The sequence below is a fragment of the Nycticebus coucang genome, chromosome 8, assembly GCF_027406575.1.
Source record: "Nycticebus coucang isolate mNycCou1 chromosome 8, mNycCou1.pri, whole genome shotgun sequence".
In the NCBI taxonomy this organism is placed as follows: Eukaryota; Metazoa; Chordata; class Mammalia; order Primates; family Lorisidae; genus Nycticebus; species Nycticebus coucang.
Genome location: NC_069787.1, coordinates 6842958 through 6853744, shown reverse-complemented (window position 1 = coordinate 6853744; position 10787 = coordinate 6842958).

Here is a 10787-nt window from a genome sequence, read left to right as displayed (position 1 = left end):
ATGTAAAGCCTTGCCAGTACCTTAGACACCCATCCTCCTCCTCAGTCACAGGCCTTCCTCCGTCCCACAGGTATTTCCCTTGATCACTGTCCTTTATAGTTTTATTACCCGTATATATGTATCCTTAAATAATATAGTGTTGCTTTTGTCTTTTTGGAAATATTACATAAGTAAAACCGTATGGTTTACTCAATATTATATTGGTAAGGGCCATCCATGTCGCATGCAGATGTAGGTTACTAGTTTTCATTAGTGTGTAATATTCCATATATGATTATACCACAAATTATCATTATCCTGTTGATCTACATTCATGCTGTTTCTAAAATGGGGTTATTGTGAACATTGCTGCTGTGAACATTCTGGGCTCCTAAGAGTGAAGTTGCAGGGCCACAGAATATATGTGTATCTCTGAGTTTAACACATAATGCCAAACAGTTTTCCAAAGTGGCTGAACAAATAAATGTACCTTCCCACCCAGCAAGGAATGCTCATTCCCAGTGCTCCACTTTCGGTATCATCTCGTGCTAATTTTCTCCAATCTGGTGGGTGTACATTTTAATTTGCATTTCTCTGGAAATTAATAAGGTAAGCACATTTCAATATGTTCATTGGCCCATTGGAATGCCTCTTATTTTTTTTAAATGAAAGCAAGGAAATTTATTGAAAAGAAAAGAAAGAGGGAAGCAGAGGCTTCAGCAGAGTGGAGGGGTCCTGAGCAGGCTGTCCTGGATTTCTTCTTACTTGAAGTGTCTGCTACGATTTTTTTAATATAGTTTCCTTTGGATTGCTTGTGTTTTTATTATTTTTATTATTATTTTTTGAGACATAGTCTCACTATGTTGCCCTCTGTAGAGTGCTGTGCTGTCACAGCTCGCAGCAACGTCCAACGCTTAGGCTTAAACAATTCTCTTGCTTCAGCCTCCCAAGTAGCTGGGACTACAGGTGCCCACCTCAACGCCCAGCTATGTTTTGTTGCAGTTGTTTAGCTGGCCTGGGCCGGGTTCAAACCCGCTACCTTCGGTGTATGTGGATGGCACGGTAACCATTGTGCTACAGGCGGTGAGCTTGCTTGTGTTTTTAGCAGAAACCTCTGATTCCTCACCTTGGCTCACCTCTAATTTCAGCAGCTGTGGAGGTGGATAGAGTTTGGTTTTTACTTTTTATTTAGACATAATTTCAGAACTGCAGAAAACTTACAAGACTAGAACAAAAAATTTCTCTGTCGCTTTCACCAGATTCCAAAGTGTTAAAATAGTACCACACTTATTTCATCCTTCTCCCATTAAGTACTTTTTTCCCCTTGAGTTTGAGAGCAAGTTACAACCATGATGACTCTTTACCCCAAATACTTCAGTGAGTGTTTACTAAAAACAAGGCCTTTCATATGATCACAGTACAGTAGTCCTCCCCCCACCTCACATTCTTATCAGGAGTTTTACTTTCCAAGGTTTTCGTTATCCGCAGTCAACCACAGTCTGAAATGGGGGAGTATAGTAAATAAGATATTTCGAGAGAGAGACAATATTCACATAATTTTCATTACGGTATGTTGTTAAATTGTTCTATTTTACCTTCAGTTATTGTTGTTAATTTCTCACTGTGCCTAATTTAAAAGTAAACTTTATCATAGGCAAATATGTATACAAGTTCAGACAATTAAGTTCCCGAACTCATCCTAGAAAAAGTGCTACGTGCCCCCGTTGCTGAATATCACTACGGTCATCTTCAAAGTACTCCCCTTGGCCATCTGGTGACCATAGTGATGTTCAGCCATGGGGCACGTAGCACTTTTTCTAGGATTCAGGAACTTAATTGTCCAAACTCATATAGGAAAAAAATCATAGGACATGTAGGGTACCGTACTATCCAAGGTTTCAGGCATTCACTTGGGTGTAGGTCTCGGAACATAGTCTCTGTGGATAAGGGGGGACTACTGCACAATTATCAAAATCAGGAACTAACATTGACACACTGATAGTGTCTTATCTGCAGACCTTATTCAAATGTTGCCCATTGTCACAAAAAACGTCCTGTATAGGTAAGGAAAAGTCAAGATCACATGTTCCAGGCTCGGTGCTTGTAGCTCATTAGGGCGCCAGCCACGTGCTGTGGGGCTGGTGCCTTTGAACCCCGCCTGAGCCTGCTTTTAAAAAAAAAATCTCATGTTCCTTCATTAGTCTGTAATAGCTCCTTTGTCTTTCTTTGTCTTGCCTGACATTGACACTTTCGAAGAGATTGAATTAGTTACATTGCAAAATGTCCCTCAGTCTGGGTTTGCCTGCTGTTTCCTCACAGTTAGATTCAGTTTTTACATTTTGGCAGGAACATCACATAAGTCATGCTGTGTTGCAAATATTATTTAAAATCTCAAGATTAATGTGATACATTGTTCTTTCCTTCCTTCAGAAAAGCAAGAAATTTGGGGGGATAAGATTAGGGATTTTAACAGCAGACATGTAAAATATGAAAACACAAGTTGAGAGTGAGAGGTCATGAAATGTATATATTAGACATAAGCAGAGCACAGTGTCAAAAATACACACCAAGAATTCCTACAAAGCAATAGAAAAAAGGCAGACAACTCAAGAAGAAAAAAAAATGCACTGAAGACTTGATCCACCTCTTTCCAAAGGAAGAGCTTTTTCTTCCAAAGGAAGAAATCCAAGTAGACCCTAAATAAACAATTGCTCAACCTTATTTATGTATGTATTTATTTATTTAGACAAAGTCTCACTCTGTTGCCATGGGCAGAGTTCCATGGCATCATAGCTCACAGAAACCTCAAATTGTTGGGTTCAAGTGATCCTCCTATCTCAGCCTCCCCAGTGGCTGGGACTGCAGGTGCCCATCACAACGCCTGGCTAGTTTTTCTATTTTCGGTAGAGATGGGGTCTTGCTCTTGCTCAGGCTGGTCTGGAACTCCTGAGCTCAAGCCATCCACCTTGGCCTCCCAGAGTCCTGTGCTGGGATTACAGGTGTGAGCCACTGCCCCCAGCATGCTAAACCTTATTAAATAAACAGAGAAATGCAAATTAAAACACAACAAGGTAATATTATATGCTTAACAGATTGTCCCAAATTAAAAAGCCTGCCTATCTGATAAACATTGTTCACTATATTGCCCCTTGGAGATTGGCAATGAACAAGGAAGGAAGAGAAGGAGGGAAGGACGGGAGGGAGGGAAGGAGGGAGAAAGAAAGAGAGGGAGACTGAGAAGTCCTGGGGGCGGGGGGAAGGCCTTCAATACCAAGTGGTGGTGAGGTGATCATGCTACTGGAATATGCTAGAGTTTAATCAATCATATGGGGGGGGAAATGTGGCTTTAAATTGGAACACTAAACATAAGCACACTTTCTGACCACGCAATTCCACGACTTCAGAGAAACTACCTACACCAGCACAGATGTGCACAAAATCCATAGCATCATGGTTGCAGTAGCCAAGTACCACAAACAACCAAAGTGTCGGTGAGAGAAGGGATTAAATGGTGAGACATTCTCCCAGTAGAATACAGCAGTGGTTTGCAAATTTGAGCATGCTGGGGTGGTGCCTATGGCTCAAAGGAGTAGGGCACTGGCCCCATATGACGGTGGTGGCAGGTTCAAACCCAGCCCCAACCAAAAAACTGCAAAAAAAAAAAAAAAAATTTTTTTTTGAGCATGCTTCAGAATTACCTAGAGCACCTTGTGTCCACTCAAAAACTTATACACAATTGCTCCCAGAAGCATTATTCACTACAGCCCTCAAGTAGAAACCACCCAAATGTCCATCAATAGGCAAAAGATAAACAACACATAATAGTGTCCATTTTTTCCTTACAATGAAATATTGTTCAGCCACCAAAAAAGAATGAAGTATTGATTCATATTACAAGATAGATAAACCTTAAAAACATCATGCTGAGTAAAAGGAACCGAAGGACAAATTGCATTCACATAAAATGTTCAGAATAGGCAAATTCATAGAGACAGAAAGTGGATTTGTGAGTGCAGAGGCTAAGGGAAGGGGACATGGGGACTGACTGCCAATGGGGGTTTCTGTTTGCAGTGATGACAATGTCCTATAACCAAATTGTGATCATCATTGCCCAACTCTGTGAATATAAACTGTTGAATTATAGTCTCTGAATGCAGGGCTTATACGGCATAAGAATTATATCTAAATTAACCTGTTTAAAAGACACACAAGCTTCACTCCTTGCTTAGTCTGTGTGACTTACTAAGGCTGTGAATGGCTGATGGGAGCTGGGACATGAGGGGTTTCTGCTCTCCTAGGGCCTGGGCCTGTGTATCTTGGCTGTGCTTTCCTATATAGGGGAGGGGTAGGCGCCCCGGGGCAGGTGAGACTGCGCTCCTCCCAGTCCCACCAGCCACTCTTCTCTTCCCCAGAGGCCCCCCTTCTTATTAAAAGAATATCTACTTGGAGGCTGAGGCAGGTGGATAGCTTAAGCTCACAAGTTCGAGACCAGCCTGAGCAAAAAGTGACACCCCGTCTCTACTAAAAATAGAAAAACTGAGGCAAGAGGTTTGCTTGAGCCCAAGTGTTGGAGTTTGCTGTGAGGTATGACACCAGGGTGACAACTTGAGATTCTGACTCAAAAAAAAAAAAAAAGAATACCTAGAGCCTCAGGTCTGGTTTCTCTCTGAAACCCTACAGGCATCTCACCATTGTCTACAGCAAAGGGGGTTCGTCTACATCCAGTTTCCAGTAGCACAAAGATTCAATTATTGAGATAATGAGGATTGCCAAAGAAGACGGGCTTTTTTTGAGACAGTGTTTCACTATGTCACCCTAAGTAGAGTGCTGTGGTATCACAGCTCACAGCAACCTCAAACTCTTGGGCTTAAGTGATTCTCTGGCCTCAGCCTTCCAAGTAGCTGGGACTATAGGTGCCCGCCACAACCCTGGCTATTTTTTTGTTGTAGTTGTCATTGTTGTTCAGCAGGCCCAGGCCAGGCTCGAACCTGCCAACCCTGGTGTATGTAGCCAGCACCCTAACTGCTGAGCTACAGGCGCCAAGCCAAGAACAGGGTTTTTAATACAACAAATTTCTAGCCAGGGGAAGGTGGCTCACACCTGCAATTCTAGCACTCTGGGAGGCCAATGGGAGTGGATTGCTTCTGAGTTCATCACCAGCCTGAGCAAGAGTGAGACCCCATCTCTACTAAAAAAATAGAAAAACTTGCTGGGTGTTGTGGTGGGCACCTATAGTCCCAGCTACTCAGGAGGCTGAGGAAAGAGGATTGTTTGAGCCCAAGAATTTGAGGTTGCTGTGAACTATGATGCTGTGGTACTCTACCCAGGGTGACAGAGTAACAGTCTTTTTTTTTTTTTTTTTTTTGAGACAGAGTCTCAAGCTGTCACCCGGGGTAGAGTGCCATGGTGTCACAATTCACAGCAACCTCAAACTCTTGGGCTTAAGCGATTCTCTTGCCTCCCAAGTAGCTGGGACTACAGGTGCCCACCACAAAGCCCAGCTATTTTTGTTGTTACAGTTGCCATTGTTTTTTAACTGGACCAGGCCGGGTTCGAACCTGCTAGCCTCGGTGTATGTGGCCAATGCCCTACCCACTGAGCTACGGGCACCGCCCAGAGTGAGAATCTTTTTTTGTTTTTGTTTTTTTTTTTTATAGAGACAGAGTCTTACTTTGTCACCCTTGGTAAAGTGCTGTGGCATCACAGCTCAGAGCAACCTCCAGCTCTTGGGCTTAAGCGATTCTCTTGCCTCAGCCTCCTGAGTAGCTGGGACTACAGGCGCCCGCCACCATGCCCAGCTATATTTTTGTTGCAGTTTGGCCGGGGCAGGGTTCGAACCCCCCACCCTCGGTATATGGGACTGTTCCCCTACTCACTGAGCCACAGGCACCACCCCCAGAGTGAGAATCTAAAAGAAAAAAAAAAAAGCTTCTGATTTTATATAAAACAAAATACTATTTTTTCAAGTTCTTTAAAGTATGACATTGGTGCATTGATGGAGATTAAAAGTTGACCTTCCCTTTGATCCGGCAATTCCATCACTAGGTATCTACCCAAAAGAAAAAAATAATTTTACCGCAAAGATATTTGCACCAGAATGTTTACTGTAGCCCAATTCATAATTGCCAAGTCATGGAAGTAGCCCGAATGCCCATCAATCTATGAATGGATTAACACATTGTGGCATATGTACACCATGGAATATTATTCAGCCATAAAAAGATGGAGACTTCACATCTTTTATGTTTACCAGGATGGAGCTGGAACATATTCTTCTTAGTAAAGTATCTCAAGAAGGGAAAAAAGTATCCAATGTACTCAATACTATTATGAAACCAATATATAAACACTTTCACGCTGGTAGGAATGATAAAACCCAAACACAGTCTAGCAAGAAGGAGGAGAGCGGAGGGGAGAGGGGAGAGCGATTGGTGGCATCTCATTTAAAGTGCACAATGCAAGGGTATATTCCAAAATAACTAAGAGTCGATTACAAATGTCTTACCACAAAATGTAAGTAAGTGAGGTGAAGGTTACGTTTATCAGTTTTATTTAAGCATTCCACATTGTATATCAAATCATCACATTGTACCCCATAAATGTATACAGTTATGATTTAATAAAAAATTAAATAAAGATGAAAAAAGTTTTAAAAAAATGCAACAGACTTCTTGGAGGTCAGGAGCTTTTTAAAGCAGTGGCCTTGAGGCAAGTCATGGTGTAAGTAACAAGGGTCTTCAGCACTGGGGCAGGTTGTGTGCACTGGGGTAGGTTGGTCAGGGGAGATGGTGATGCTTGGCCTTAGGAATCATGCTCTGGGCCTTTAGAATCTCCTTTGTCTTGCAGAAAATCCACCATTTCTGGGAAACAACTCAAAAAATTCCAACAGTTAGTTAAGGGAGGAGATTATTAGAAAAAACAAACAAACATGTAGTGTTCCTGGAGCTGGTTACTTTGCTGCAGTCTCAAACATCAGCAACGTGTGAGCCTTTGTTCTCCCCTCTGAGGTCTAAGGTAAACGAGAAGGGTTGGGGGAGAGGTTAAAGCACATCGTAAACATTTGTTGAGCACCTTCTAGGTCCCAGGCACTGTCTTAAATGTCTCTCGCTTATTCTCACACTGCTTTTTGAGAGAGTAGTGCTGAAGTATTATATTCCATATTATAATACAGTACAATAATTAAAGTATTATATCCCACCCTGGGAGGGGTAGAAGTTGAGGCTGAGAGGAGAAAAGTTGTAATTGGAATTTGTCTCTGCCCAGTGCTTGATCTCAGAGGTTCAAAGAATGAATCCACGGGAATTAAGCAAAAGCACAGATTTGATTGAGAGAGAAGGAGGGGCAGAGCAAGCCAAAGGGGCACCCTCATGGGAAGCCCATGTGCGCCTCTGTCTAGAGCTTTATATACCACTTTTCCTGTCCTGCAGGCAGGGGTTTTGGGGAGATGGAATGAAACAGGTCATAATTGGCCAGGGGCCTGCAGGCAGAAAATAGTTTTAGAACTGCCTTAGTCCAGAGGAATGCAGTCCCTGCTCCGGGCAAAGCAGGAGGGTGTGTTCCCCGCTCTAGGAGGGGCAGTCCAGATGAGATAGGGATCCTGCTGCTTTTTTTCATGATCTTGTTTCGGGTCCAGAGAATGCAGCCTGCAGAGAGCCTGTTTGTGCCTGGAGATGGAGATCTGGGATGAGACTGACTTCTGAGCTCACCCAAGCCTAGAAAATGTATGTGGGGGTGGGGGGTGGGAAGGGTGGGGGTTGTCCCTGTCCAGCCCTGAGTGGGGGAACCCTGTATCAAAGTGACTTGCCCAACGTCGCACAGCCAGAGCAAGACTTTGAAACCAGTTTCTTCCCACTTTACTGTTTTCCTATTAATAGCAGCCTCTCTGAGTTTCATGAAAGCAGGGGAGCCTCTGCCCCTAACCCTGCTTTCCACTGTTCCACATTGAGCAAAGGCTTAGAAAAAAGTGTCAAAATGATTGTGTGAGGCCTCCTCTGGCTCCATCTCACAAAAGTAACCTCTCTCCTCCCAGCTCCCATAGCTTTTCCTCAACTCCAGCTGTGGCACTTAACAGATACTGGATTGCGATGGAATGTTTATGTGTCACCTCTGGAAATTCTTGACCTTCTGGAATGCCCATTTTTTCAGGAAACTGAGGTCCAGGGAAGGGAAAGTGAGAGAGGATACCCGAGAAAGGGTGAGGTTTAGGAGAACAAGTCTTCTCAAGGAGATCACAGGATATAAATACAGGGTCCTCTCCATGGTGACTCAGTTCTTGGGAATTTGTAGACTTAACTTACTGGAACTTGGAAATTTCCACTTCTGTGAAATCCTATAGTTCTGGGGGGGCTGGAACAGCATCTCCCGCTTGATTCAAACTGGCCAATGAAAAAGGTACCTATGGGTTGGAACTTTTTGACTGGAGATAAAAAGGGTAAGACCAAGCCAGTTGGGGAGCACAGCCGTTTTGAATTCTTCTATGTCATAAGCTCCCAGCCCGTGAATAAAGCCCTTCCTCTTATAAACATGGCGTTTGGATGCTCTTTCTCTCCGTTGGGCCTCATCTTCCTGCAACAAAAGGACTTGACTGAAGGCACACACATCTTCCTTGTCAGGAATGCCAGCCTGGAGTTCATCCAAGATGCTTAGCTCCATGTTCAGGGCCATTATCCTCCCACTCCCTGCCTCGGTTTCCCCTCTTCCAGCCTTCCTCCCGCCTGGATCCACTCTGCAACCAGAGAGCTCTCTCCAAAGCTCAGAGCTGATGCTTCACCTCCTGAGCCCTGCCATCCCAAGGCAGTCCCAACTCCTCAGCTCCACAGCCAAGGCCTTCAGCACCTAGGCCACGCCCACCATCTGGTCATGCTCACCTGGCCACTTTACATTCTGTCCCCTACTGCCCACCCCTTCAGAAATACTCAGTACCCTGCATCATCTGGCCCCTGCCTGCCTCTCCGACCTTGTTCCCTACACTCTCTTCCTCCTCACAGCCACATTGGCCTCTGGATGGTCTTCCAACCTGACAGTCATGCTCTGCCTCAGGGCCTTTGCACTTGCCATTTCTTCTGCCTGAAACACTCCTTCTCCAGAAAGCTACACAGCTATTCCCTCGCTTCCTTTGCCCAAATGTCATCTTTTCAAGAGATCTTCCCCAGCGGTCCTTATCTCACCTTTTTTATTATTTATTTCAGATTGATATGAGGGTACAAGTCGTTAGGTTATATAATTTACACATAAAAGGTTAAAGTCAGAATTGTAGCCACACTCCCCCCTCACACAGCATTTGTCACCCTCTGACACATATTGCTTACTCCGTTTCCTCTCCATCTCCCTCTACCAGAGCTTAAGCCACATCTGGGTTTCTCAATAGCGTTGTTGCTATTTAGGGCTGGATAACTCTTGGTAATGGAGGGCCGTACCTGGCCTCTACTAACCAGATGCCAGTGGCATCCTCCTCTCCACCACTGTGACAACCAAGAATGTCTCCAAATATCTCCATATGTTCCCTGGGGCAGACAGGAGGCAAAAGTCATCTTGATGAGGACTGCTGAGCGACGTGAAGACAGAGACTCTGGCTGGTATTGTTCACTGCTGCATTCCTTATTTAAAACATAGCCAGACAGCCAAGGACAGAGCAAAGTCTCAGTAAAGGTTTGATGAGTGACTAAATGACTGATGGAAAGGATGATAAGGCTACTTCAGGGGTTAAAAGCTGCTCCAGAATCTGACCAAATGATTTCCTTCCCACTCCAATAAGAGAGGGCTGAAGTAGAAAATTCATCAAAAGTATAGACTTCAGGCCAGTTGAAAGGGATCTTGTTAAGGTTCTCCTGGGACGCCCTTCTCAGCCACATGACTTGACAGCGTTGTCCTCAGTCAACGTTTCCACTTCCTCGCTTCCTACTCACACCTCATTTGACTCCAGCCTGAATTCTGCCCTCAGGACTCCCCTAAGACTGGATCACACCACCAGTAGCTCCTTATGAAAACCAGCAGGGCTGCCAAGATGAGATATGAGGGACTGGATTTACATCCCACTTGAAACAACTGAAAACTGGACAAAATGTATGAAATAACCTTTTTCAGACATTAGACACCAGATAGTGATCCTACAGAGAAGCAAAACAATCATGTGAGGCCTATGGTCGCGCCAGCCTACTGCCTGGAGAGAGTTTGCAGGCTGTGGTGCAGAGAGTGTGCTATGGACTGAATTGTGCCCCCCCCCCATTTATGTGTTAAAGCCCTAACTTCCAGCCACACATGATGGCTCACACCTATAATCTTAGCACTCTTGGAGGTCAAAGCGGGTAGATTGCTTGAGCTTAGTAGTTCAAGACCAGCCTGAGCAAGAGCAAGACCTCATCTCTACTAAAAATAGAAAAACTAGCCAGGCATTATGGTGGGCACCTGTAGTCCCAGCTACTAGGGAGACTGAAGCAAGAGGATCACCTGAGTCTAAGAGTTTGAGGTTACTGTGAGCTATGATGATCCTAGGGCACTCAACTGCAGGGTAACAGTATGAGACTTTGTCTCAAAAAAAAAAACAAAAAACCAACACCCTAACTTCCAATGTGGCTGTATCTGGAGATGGAAGATGGCAATGATTAAATGAGGTCATAAAAGTGAGCCCTATTAAATGAGGTCATAAACGTGAGCCCCGATCCATCAGAGCCAGTGACCTTACAAGAAGAAACACCAGAGCATCCTCTCTGTCTCCGTCACTCTTTCTCTCTCCCTCTCTCTCTTGCTCTCTTGTTCTTCCCTCTCTCTGCCACGTGAAGACACAGTGAAAACACAGCCATGGACAAGCC